This window comes from Gopherus flavomarginatus, chromosome 2 (assembly GCF_025201925.1).
Source record: "Gopherus flavomarginatus isolate rGopFla2 chromosome 2, rGopFla2.mat.asm, whole genome shotgun sequence".
Taxonomy (NCBI): Eukaryota; Metazoa; Chordata; order Testudines; family Testudinidae; genus Gopherus; species Gopherus flavomarginatus.
Genome location: NC_066618.1, coordinates 264,363,812 through 264,376,687, shown reverse-complemented (window position 1 = coordinate 264,376,687; position 12,876 = coordinate 264,363,812). Strand labels below are relative to the sequence as shown.

Below are 12,876 nucleotides of genomic sequence, written 5' to 3'. Positions count from 1 at the left end.
GGTTATGGCAGAAAAGAACTAGCCTCTTTAGAATCTTCTCACAAAGTCAGGTGCTGATAGAAATATTCAAGCCCCTCCTTGGGACCTGGTACTTTCTATCCCCTGTCTTTGTAGTGGTTGAAATAGAAACAGGAGTGTGTCAGAACACCTTAGCAGGCTGGAGGAGACCCTCATTAATGGCCACTGCTATTTGGGCCAGTGTCACCTTCCAGAAAGAGTATTAAGGCTTTTATCTAACTTCTCTGTGAGTATGCTGTGAGCATAACATTGGGAACCAAGGGTCTTGGAGCCACAGAAGGTGCTGGAGTGGTTTGCAACAGTAGTACCAAGGGCAGAATGACCCCGTGGGACAAAGGAAGAGTCAGTTCATTTGCTCTTCAGTGCCAAGGCACTGGGAAGTGATTCAGAGCCAGGGTTTGAGTAACAGTAAGTGCTCTGCACCTGGATTCTTGACTGGAACACCACTCTTTTCTCTCCCTTTCTGAAGGCACAGAAACTGTTGAGGAATGTGGTCTGTAGAAAGAGTGCTTGAAAGGTAGAGGAGGAAACGCAGCTGGCTGGTGTTGAGATGAGATGAAGCTGATCCTTTCTAGATTTCTAGGGGGTGGAAACTGGAGCTTTATGGTTCTTTCCAGCAGGAATAACTTTAGCTCTCTGTTCTTGATGGTTCTCTTGCAGAATGAGCAACATGGAAAGCAACATTCTGTTGTATGTCCTACTCCTAGGCAGATGAGACATTGGGAGTGGCCATCATTAACGGGAATGGCACAATCAAATGAGCAGTTCTTAAAGTCGGATAGAGTGCACCATGATGAAGGAGTACTCCCCTGGAGGGAAGTGAAGGAGTGTCTCACTACACATAACCCTTAAAAGGTTTGCGTTTATATGACATTATTGACATGAACTGTGACCGTATAGACCCTTGTTGCAACCAAGGTCATATAGTGGCACCAAATCTTGTACAGGAGAGGTAGCTGAGGCCATTTTGCCCTTTAATGCCCTCAGCTTCGGTGGCTTGGAGGACTTGAGGGATGCAGCTGCAACCACAATGGACACTGCTATTCAAAAAGAATCCAATCTCATGTGCTGAGCCTCCAAGGGTGGATAATCACTCAAAGAATAATCTACATTCCATTAGATTTTTCCTGCAGAATATGTAATGTCTCAAACAAAATGTTAAGACACTTAAAACTAAGACTGGATGACCTGGAGTGCCATATGTTAATCATGGCTGTGATCCCAAAGTCCCAAACCATAATCTTAAATTCCTTAGTAAATGTATTTCCATCCCCAGAATCAGTTTACTCTTCATGAGAACAGATTACTTAAAGATAAACTATCCACTGAAGAAAAAGAAATAGTTTACATTTTTGTGTTTAAATTAAATGCAGATCAATGAGAGAGTCAAACTCCTATGCAGTGAGAGAGAATAACGAAGGACTCACATTTTCAGATGGCTTCTTCTTTGCTTTTACTTTCTCCCTCTTTGGGTTGGTTTCCTCTTTTGTTCTCCTTACCCCTTTCTTTTTTTTTCACTTCACTCATATTGCTCTTTTCAAGCATTTATTTTGGCTTCCTATTACATTTCTGCCTTAATTTTCTGTGTTTGTTGCCTCCTCAAGGGGATTCAGCAGTAGTTACTTTCTTCAGTAATAATGAATAATAAATAATATTCACATCAACCTCTCTTCCTAGGTACCCTCTCCTGACTTAGCCCATCCCACAATTGCCATTCCCTATCTCACCCTCTCCCATGTTGGAATCAATCTCCTGATTAAAAGGTCTGTACCCAAGACATTGAGTTTGCTGTTGGACCAGTAGTAAGTAGACAGTTACACCACCAGCTAAAAGCAGAAAGGGGAAGGCAATGGCCTGGCCAAGGCAGCAATACAAAAGGAAGGCAGTGGAGGACAAGAGTAACAATGGAAGGGAAAGGGTATGGGAAGTACAGGAGGGAAGCGTGTTAGACAGTGAAGAAGAACATGCAGAGGCTGGAGAACGCAACATGATGAGAAGGAATGAAAAACTGTACAGGGCATAAATCCATGACTCAAATCCATATAGAGAAAATAAGCAAACAGGCAAATTTTGATTTATGGGCCTAGACTTCCATTCAGAGTTTCTAGTAATTGTACAAATAAACCATTTGAATTTTACTCTTGTGGTTTTTTACATCACTGCAACTTCTTGTTATAGCCACATTATGCATAATAGCCTGATATTTATTCTGTTTCATGTGTTTGTGGTTGACTTTATTGTTGTAACTGAAAATCTTTAGGAACTTCTTGAAGAATCAGCTGGGATACCAAAACATTCCAATTTACAAAATTAGTAATCACACATCCTGCAACTGTAAGAATAGTAGAGATTTATTTCATAGTCAGAATTTTCTTTTACTTCAGAAGAGTACAGAGGATGTATAAAAAAAGAAAAATGTTTGCAAAGTAAAACAGTTAAGAAGTCTACATGGCAAGCCACAAAAGTTCCTTCCTATATGAATTAAACCAAATGAAGACAGACTAGGAGTTTAGAACCCCTTTTTATACTAGATATCTGAGCAAATAATAAGAGGAGTTAAAATAACCAACTTAGTTCTGGGGTTTTGTATATAGTAAAAAATGAGAGCTTGAATGATTTGCAATTTCTCTCTAGTAGTGCTCTCTCCATAAAAGATTTAACTAGTTATTTTAGCATTCTAGTATGACGTTAACGCTTTCCAAATTGGGTATCAATTTCTTGGTTAAGCAGCAACATTTTAGCAGAAATCTTTTTTTCAAAAACTTTCTTATACTGCATTTAGTGAAGATTATTTCTATTCTATTCTGTCTGGGTTTCATGCCATGCTTATTACCATGATATCTGAGCTTGTTGGTATCTCTATCCCATTAGATTTTGTCCCAGCCCCATCTTCATTATGAGGATATAACTGCTGCACATGCAGCTCAGTAAAATTACACGTCTAACATACAGTTTGAATAAAGGGGATAAAATAAAGCTGCAAAACCAAAAAAGTCATATGCTTGATGCAGCAAATTAGCATGTGCTGCTTCATAATTCTAAAAATTGTCATTGGGCCAGAGTTTTGCTTTCTACTCTTTTCATTCCTGAAAGAAAAACAAACAATCTTGACTAAACCTTAGTTTGAAGTCACACAGACTTTCCCAACAATTGTATTAAATTTATTCCACAACTTGACATAAATATCCCAGTCCAATTACCTACTCCATGCTTCTTTAATTTTGGATATTGAACATTTACTGCTCAGGATATTTGTATTGAAGCAGCTGGATTCTTATGGACAGCCATAACAACTAGGATTATTTAAAAGCACTGGTTTATCAGGAATGTCCTCATATTTCCTGATTTAAATTCTCTATTGAGAAAGATGCAACTGCAAATATTGCCAGTGGTTTTCTTTGCCAAGGTAACATTTTGCCTTAAGTGATGCAAAAGAACACAGGCTCTATTCCTGAAATAGCTGGTCTATAAATACAACACCTTTAGTTATCTAAACTAAACCACTGAATCTTTTCACCATCACCCTTAAATGCTGGATCATACCCCTTTCAAAATAAACAAACATTTTTTCCCCAATTATTTTACCTTAGATGGTAATAGGAAATTTTTTTACTGATTTTTCCTGTCGTCCCTGCTCAAACTTAGGGAGGAAAACTGCTGGTATGCTCCTTCCCTCCTCCTCTGTGACTTGATACTCCTATCTCCCTACAATACCAAACCTCTGCCTTTTGGCCACCTCAGTGCCCACCTACAAAACCCCTGCTGCACTCTGGTAATCACCCCTCCACCTATACGGCTCTCCTCTCCTCTGATCCTCCAGCACTTTAGATGCCAGATATTGTCTCCCATGATGCCCTCCCCTGGCACTACAGATGCCAGACTCCCTTTGGTGTAGACTTGCAGATCAGTAACCCCACTCTCAGTTAGAAATTACCCAGAAGAAGCTGAAAGTATATAGACAAGACCAAACACATGGTGGAATATGCAGGAATCATTCATTTCAGACCTCAAAGATCATCATTTCTTAGGGGAATGTTCCACTAGAGAATATTTTATGGCAGAATTGTCAGTAATAATGCTGCAAAAGCAGAAATGTTCTATAAATATTTCTGTCCTATATTTGGGAAAAAGCCAGATAATGTAGTCATATCATATGATGATGACAAAACACTTTCCTTTCCAACAGTCAAGAGGATGTTAAACAGCAGTTGCTAAAGTTAGACATTTTTAAATCAGCAGGTCCAGATAACACATCCAGGAGTTTTAAGAGCTGGCCGAGGAGCAATAATGTTGATTTTCAATAAGTCTTGGAACACAGAAGCTGGAAGAAAGCTAATGTTTTGCCAATATTTAAATTAAAAGGTAAATAGTATTACCCAGGTAATTATAGGCCTATCAGCCTAACATTAATCCTGGCCAAATGAAATGGCCGATACAGGACTCAATTAAATAATGAATTAAAAGAAGGAAACAATATCAGTCATCATGGATTTAATGGAAAACAGGCCTCATTAACATAACTCGACTCTTTTTTTTTAAATGAGATGAGCTGTTTGGTTGATAATGTTAATAGCATCGATGTAATATACTTAGATTTCTGTAAAGCCTTTGACTTGGTACCACATGATATTTTGATTAAGAAACTGGAAAGATACAAAATCAACATTCCACACATTACGTGGATTGGAAACTGGCTAAGATGTCTCAAAATGTAATTGTAAGTGGGAAATCATCATTAAGCAGATGTGTTTCAAGTGGGGTCCTGCAGAGGTAAGTTCTTAGCCCTATGCTATTTTACTGTTAAATGACTGTTAAAGTTTGCAGATGATAAAAATTGTGGGAGCAGTAAATAATGAAGAGGGCACGTCATTGGATCACTTGTTAACAATTTTGGCCTACCTGACAATGCATCGTTTCGAAGAATCAGAGGGGTAGTTGTTTTTGTGAATACAGACTAACACTACAAGGAGTCCGGTGGCACCTTAAAGACTAAGGGATTTATTTGGACATAAGCTTTTGTGGGTAAAAAACTCCACCTCTTCTTATGCATTTCAAAGGAGTGTATCTGCCACTTTGGATTCTAGTCTCCTCTGCAGGCCTGTCCACTGCTAATAGTTCAAAGACAGTTTAAGAGATTTTGTGCACCTGTGTTTGGAGGACTGATTATAGGCTCAGCACATGATCTTAGGAAGAGCTTGAAGAAGGAGAGATCTAAAGTAACCAAAAAACAAATGGAGGAAAAACCCAACATATGAGGGATCTGCCCTTCTTTGAGCAGACCAATTTACAGGTAGGACAAAACTGCCCTGGCTTCAGATGGATTGCATCCTCTAGTCCTGATCCTACACTGCTGGAAGGCAACAAAATCGTAGCTCCTCAAGAAAGGAAGGCTGGGAAAAAGAAAGCGAAATTAATTAGGAGAAACCAGCTAGCTATTTTGTCAAGGGCTATTTATAGTGTGTTGTAAAGGGGTGAACGGATGATCAGGCTGAAGCCATGTGTCAAGTTCTGAGTATGATTCTGTGTTTTGAACTGCTTGCTGAAAACAACATAATGGAAAGAGTGGACTTGAATAAGAGTGGGCCTATAAATTTTTGTGTAGGCCTTGGCCATGTTAACCCAGTGGAAAATAGAGAACAAGACCAAATTATTATTAGATTTACAGATGGGAGCTGAAGGGCAGAGAGTGAGGGAGGTTTTCTGTTGGATTTTTAGGCTTGGAATATAGGGAGAGTAGAGATATGTCTTCATAAACAGTGAAATGAGAATTAATCTTGAAGATGAATTGGGGAGCAGAGGCCTAGGCTCAATTTTGTCCAGAAAGAGTACAAAAGAATACAAGCAGAAATTTTCAGTCACATGGGATGTAGAGAATAAGCAGCAGTAATTACCACTAGAAAGGCAGAGAGGCTTGAAAGGGAATTTCTTTAGGGTCTGCAGAACCAAATGGAGGTTTCAGGTAGAGAGAAGAGCTTTGATTTATGACTTGATATTGGAAATGTTTTTGGGAATGGGAAACACGTGGCTGGACAGCCATAGAACTGTCTCCCCCATAAAGTCTAGTGCCCCCAAAGCCAAGACATGGCTCTTCAGTGCACTTATAAGGACTCCACTGAGGAATCCAGAAATACCTATGATGCCGGTAGAAGATTCAGGCTCCATGCTTGGCACCAGAAAAGAAAAGAGAAAAGAGAAAAAGTTTTCACATACCATGTAATAATGGTAAAGAACCAGAGTCAACTTTCTTCTAATACTAAACAAGGAACTTTGCCAGAATAAAAACAAACTATATTATCCCTTAAACTATTCTCTCTGTGTGTGTTTGTTTTACTACAGCACTGTCTAGAACCTATTCAAACCCCTCCTGTTGTCTGACTTCTTCCTAAAGATTTAACTAAAAAGTATCCAAAACCACACATTTTCTCCCATCCTTCCATCTGTATAAATAGGGCTTGGCAGAATCTGGGTTTTATTTTTGTTATAATTTCCATAGATAATATCCATGGTTATTTTTAAGCATTTTTTATTTTCATCTATATAAATGTTCAGAGTTGCAAAATAAAATGGATTTTATTTTTTATACATTTTAATCTAAATTTTCAGAGCTGCAGGAAATTATGGGGGCAGCCAATAATTATTTAATAACAGTAGATGTTGAAATTCAAAAAGTTAAAGCTTTATAACCATTACAACACAAACTGTCAACATCACATGTCAAAATATACCAAGTAAATATCCTTAAATCAAACTCTAAGAAGTTCTCAAGCAGCATTTTTCTTACCTTCATTTTGAAAAATTATTATGCTTTGCTAGTCACCATCTCTACAATTTTGTCCAGATCTGCTCATCATCTGGCCTTGAGGAAGGGTTTGGCAAACTATTTTACTTGGATTGTCAAATTCCAAGGTTCTAGTTCAATAGCATTAGATCTCTCCCTTCTTCATTAATACTGTTGTGCAAATACCACTATTACCAGAGTCCAATGGTAGTTCAATTGATTTTGGAAACAGCTGAAGATGCCATCTGATTTTCTGGGTACCTTAATCAGTCTCAACTGCTTAGGGTCTCAGGTTCAGCTAAGTACAGTAACAGCAGCTGGGATTTCCCTATCTTTTTTTCCTTTATCCAGCTTTTACCAGATTGGATCTCCTGGTGTAAGCTTTAGGCAGCATTACGACAACTGAATAAGAAAGCTCTTACATCTGGCATCTTTAAACTTCATATTCTTTAAGCAGAACCACTTAGGATGAATATTTACCACATTTTGCTTCGTCAACCCATAAGAAGGTGAACTGGTCTTACTCTGACTACTGAGGTGGTTACCCTCAGCAGAGCTAGTATATATATTTTTCTTTCAGTTATGTTCTTCTTGTCATTCTGCCTCACACCGTGACACCACATCAACATTTATGCTCACCACCAGGATTTTGTAAGTTCCTGACATCACACGTGTTCTTTCAATATGTCACCTTACAAGAACTGTAGTATTAACAACAGTATGATTGCCGTAAGTAATGAGACTTTCATCTTCAGAGTCCCCTGCTCCTTCAAAAGAAATCACAGGTTGGAAGGATGAGACACTCCTAGTAAATATATGGGTTAACCATGTCATATAAACCCTGACAGAATCCGTAGTTGTCCATCAGCAATAACGGCTTTTTAAAATCAGTTTTCTTAATGAGGCTGGGAGGCCATTTCAAACAGCACCCATCTGTGTTTTGATATCATCTTAAACTTCTGGAGAATCTGGGTAACCAACAGGACTCCTAGATCTAAGATGAGATCTTCATTGGTTTCTTTAGGTTCCTTAAAAGCAGGGCCGGCTTTAGGAAGTGCGGGGCCCAATTCGAACAGTTTCAACAGTGCCCCGGCAAGGATGACTATTAAAAAAAAAAAAATGTAAAAAAAAACCACGTGGGGCTTGTACTCACTGGGCGGTGCTCTGAGTCTTCGGCGGCACTTCGGTGTCAGGTCCTTCACTCGCTCCAGGTCTTCGGCGGCACTGAAGGACCTGCCGCCAAAGTGCCGCCGATGACCCGGAGCGTTGCCAGGTGAGTAAAAATTAAAAAGATGCCTCTAGCCAGGGAAGAGATTCTCACAGGGTGCAGGGCCCTCGTAGGTGCGGGGCCCGATTCGGTGGAATTGGCCTAAAGCCGGCCCTGCTTAAAAGGAGCAGGCAATGTGGAAGACAGCTGTATGATTACATGCCAAGGACCCCCTCACAAGCCCTGGAGTAGGGTGCATGCCAGGGACAGAGCTGGGGGTTTGAAGGGTGTGCCATGGGCAGAGCACAATATACAGTGCTGAGGGGACTCTGTGCAGCACTACAGCCTATAGGCTGCCCAAGGCTGTCCTGGCCAGGTCAACACTTAAAACGTTTGCTGGTATAATTTCAGTTAGGAGTGTGATTTTTGTTTTTAACCAACATTTTTATATAGGGAAAAGCCCTAGTGTAGATTGAGGGATACCACCAAAAAAGTGCTTTTGTTTGTATAAGCTTTGTCTACACTAGGAGGGTTTGTTAGTACACCGCAACCTCAATATAACGCCCCCCGATATAACACAAATTTGGATGTAACGCAAAGCAGTGCTCCACGGGGGCAAGGCTGCACACTCCAGTGGATCAAAGCAAGTTCAATATAACATGGTTTCATCTATAACGCGGTAAGATCTTTTGGCTCCCAAGGACAGCGTTATATCAAGGGAGAGGTGTATCTGGTGTATCTCTATGTAGGTAAAGCTATTTTGGTGTGTAGTTATGCTGGAGGGGGGTTTCTCCAGCCCTCAGAGCAACTCAGGGTTGGGGGAACATGAGTTATCATGAAGCCACCTTAACCCTCCCCCCATGGGCCGTAAGTTCTGTGCTGCCCTTATGCGCTGTGAACAATCTCTGGCATTTAAACTAGAGTATGATGCGGATCTATAACAGATTGTTTTGTAGCTATAAACATATTTCTGTGCCCTATCCCAGATCCACACATGCAGCCTGAATTTCTAAGGCTGAGAACCTGTAGCTTTTGTTAAGTCAATAAGAGCTTGTGTGGGCGCTCAACATCTTCGAAAGTAAAAAGCCAGGTTCTGTTTTAAATTGTTCCTAAAAAGTTGGCATTGTGAAGACAGGGTAAGTATGAATTTCCACCAAAATTTTGATCATACTGCTGAACATCAGTTTGGATATATTTTTTAGTGGTTGGCACTTAAACTATGGCTTTGACTTTTTCTAGATTTCTGTGTATTTCCTCTGTACAACCTTATGGCCAAAATCCATAGATGAGTTTGTTCTTGGATACATGTCTATTTAATTTCAGTTCAGCAGCCTCAATTGCCTTCAGAACTTGTTTTAACCTTATATTGTGCTTGTCTTCAAACTTCCCACAAACTGTCATCACTGAAAACTTCCACTCCCTCTTTGCAGAACCTAATTTATTTCCTTTTGGAAGATTTTTGGGGAGCTTGTGATGATGGACAAAAGCAATAGCTTCCAAATGGAATTATAAAAGTTGTTGGCTTGACACTGTCAGGGCAGAGTGAAATTTACTAGAATCCACTATGCTCATGGTTTCCTACACTTTAAATAATAATAAATAATAATTTTAAAAGTGTAGATCACATCTTTATAAAGAATCAATTCCTCTTTCACTCACAATTACACTGACCACCCTCTTTCCATTCACAGTTACATAAGATAACTAGGACAAACAGCTAGCAACTGCTTACATGGAAAAATAATTCTAGGAAAATGTACTTTTAACAGTCTTTAATACAATTTAGCAGCTGGAAAAAAGTGGATATGCCAACATCATGTAACCAACTTTCTGCACCTTTTCAGCAATTAATCCACGGAGCACAATTTCAGAACCTCTGATACAAGTGGTTGGTTGTGGTGACCCCAATTATTTACAAAGATGTCAAACACACTCTTTGACTTTGTAGCTAGTACAGGCTTTAAATTGTCTCAGGCAATTTACCCACTCCATTGGGCCATTCTAACCTGGGTCACTTCATCTAGGCCTTTCTTTTCCTTTCCCTATCACCATCATGGCCTCTGCTTTTTGCCCTAGTATTCTATTTGCCCTGTCTCACTCATGTCCTTCTCACAAAAGACAGTAAATCCTTTTTCCTCTAGAAGCTTCCTCCAAGGATACAGAAGGGCCAAGAGAGGAGTTTCTAAATCTCAGTCTACACAATGTGTCTGGAAACATCCTTTTAAAATATGTCAAACTTCAGGTGGGGTTTCATTAAACTTATTAGATATAGAATGGCATTTACTGTCTTTTGAGACTCCACACACACACACAGTATTAGCCACTCATCAAATCTTTACATTCCTTCTCACTCAACTTTTAATCCCTTGATATTATTATTATTACTTCCCAAAACAACTGTGTTTGGCTGTACAGCCAAATTAAATAATAATTGGGATAACAGAGATCACTAGATAGTTATATAATGAAAAAGCCTTTAAATTGTGTCCCCACATGAGGCCACAAATGTCTCTGTTTAGAGAAGCCTTTAAATATGTTATTTCCAAACCCAGATCTATGTTTAGGATAAAATATTTTAAGTTTACCCTATGAATTACTTCCTCCATGTCAAGGATTATTGCTACCACTGGATCCAAGCAGGCTATGTGGGTCTGTATGAAGTCAATCAATATTCTTGTGTTATTGAATTCCTATACAACCTAAATAGGATGCATTAATATGGGTAGAATATGCTTAGTCTTTCTGGCTAATGCTTTCAATTAAAAAATATAAATACATGATCATTAATTTTAAGTTGTGTTAACACATATTAATGTTTTGTAAATTAATCAAATATGTGAAATGACAAAGTAGTCAGGTTGTGAAGAGGCTCTGTAGTCCCAGTGTGGGCATTTGCTAAAGAACAATTAAATTGGATGGAAACCACCTCCATCAATCAGTTCTTTTACACCTTTCCTTTTATTACACATATTACACACACTATCAAAAGGGATGCATATACACGCATGATGTATGTGTATTGTATACAGTCTAGAAATGATTTCACCACACAAAACAAAATACATCTAGTTTAGATAACAACTCCACCTATCTTTCTTACGTAATTACTGTATCATCCATTTCAAGCCAGACCCATTTCTAAGCAGCATAGCTGATACTAATTATTCAGCAATCTAAATTAACCAGAGACTTTCACCATTCGACACAAACTCACATCCAAGCTTTCATCATATTAAGCAATAATAGCTCTACAAAAATAATTTTAAAATTGAGTATTTGAATATTCGTTCCTGAGCTCTGATCCAGTGGATTTGCCTTTCTGATTTAATATTGTTTTAAGTGTGCAAAAGAAATATCTTCACATAAAATAAATAACCATTCACATAGGGACACTGGCAAAAACTCTAAGAAAGCAGTTTACTTTACCTTGACTTCCACTGATTTATGTTATTTTCAGAGTCTTCTGTAGCAATTTATTTGGTTCTGGAAATGCAGAACATCATAAACACATGCATCCACAGTGAAAAATCTCTTATTTGGTTTAAATTTTTAAAAATATTTTAAAAAATCAGCATATTTTAAATGTGTATTATTTAATCTGACTAGAATAAGATAGGTATAAAATTTGAAGACAGTTGGAAGTACATACATGATGATGTGGATCTAACTTGCTTGCAAAGCCCTCATCTCAGTTCCTTTAATATAGAACTATTTACATTCATTTCCCTGCTGAAACAGTGTAGGGAAGAGTGCCCTTTCTAAGTAGGCTTCAGCCAAGACCTATGTTTGCCGTAGCCAATATTTGTCTACTTCTCCTTCACCACATCTTCTGCCATTCTGCCTATTTATAAGCATTATAATATCATATCATGTAAGCAAAATCCTGGAAACAGGATATCAGCATTTTCTTTTAGTTCAAATAAAATACAAAAATATTTAAGCTGATGATATGCATGCATACTATATAGAGAGTTTATATGCATGCACACAGTTTCTGTTGTCTTAAGTTGTAAATTCTATAAATCCCTACATATCCCCTTTAGCTAGTGTAGATTTTCATATAAGTGGCCATGACTGGAAAAAAGTCATTTTTAATATTTCTGGAATATCATTTAAAGGAATTGTGCATAAAAATAATTGGTGAACAAAGCCAAGTCCTTCTCAGAAGCAACAGCCGCTAGTTTAATATCCTCCATTTCTACTAGAACATTAGCATAAAATGACCTTTGTACCACTGAGCAAGGTACTGAAAATAAGCTGCCAGATAACATTCTAACAGAATAGTTGTGATGAAATAAAAAGCTGCAGCCCCGGAGCTTTCTAAAAAGGAAGATGTCAGTGGTGCTCAAGATAAAATACTAGATATGCATCCTGGATTTAATTGCATTAAATTAGAGTTCAAGACCCCAAAACACAATCCCTGCCACAATTTTTCCACCTGTAAGAACAGACCACATTTCAGGTGTCTGATGACAAACTGGATTTTAAGAACACTTCTTGGAAGTACAATTTTTTAAGCTTCTGCTCTTGGAGGTAGACATAGTTTTTCAAGTTTTGGTATGTAGGAAGAAAGGGTCACCAGATTGTTAAAGGAGTGAGAGGAACTGGCCAAAACCCAACATCCTTATTCCTTTAGTTTGAAAATTGTGTAGGAAGACTCCAACTAAGTAAAAATGCACTGAACAACACATCAGCCCAGTCCCTCTGCTTTAGTCATTGAGACCTTGATCCTGCTCCATTAAAATTAATGAAAGCTTTGCCACTGACTTCAATGAGCATAGGATCAAACTCTGAAATAATTAGCTGACAGACAGCAATAGAATATACTGGCTTTTTTCTTCTATCAGCTTCCGTGATAGAGAATCTCATGTTG

At 38.4% G+C, this 12,876-nt stretch overlaps 1 long non-coding RNA gene across 1 annotated transcript; it reads right to left on the bottom strand.

The window, feature by feature from the left end:
• Positions 1-2,348: 2,348 nt before the first annotated feature.
• Positions 2,349-12,609, bottom strand: LOC127045458 (uncharacterized). Its single transcript, XR_007772732.1, has 2 exons — positions 11,430-12,609; positions 2,349-3,104 (listed from the first exon to the last, which is right to left on the bottom strand). It is a non-coding gene; the product is annotated as an uncharacterized LOC127045458 (long non-coding RNA).
• Between the last annotated feature and the right edge of the window lie 267 nt (positions 12,610-12,876).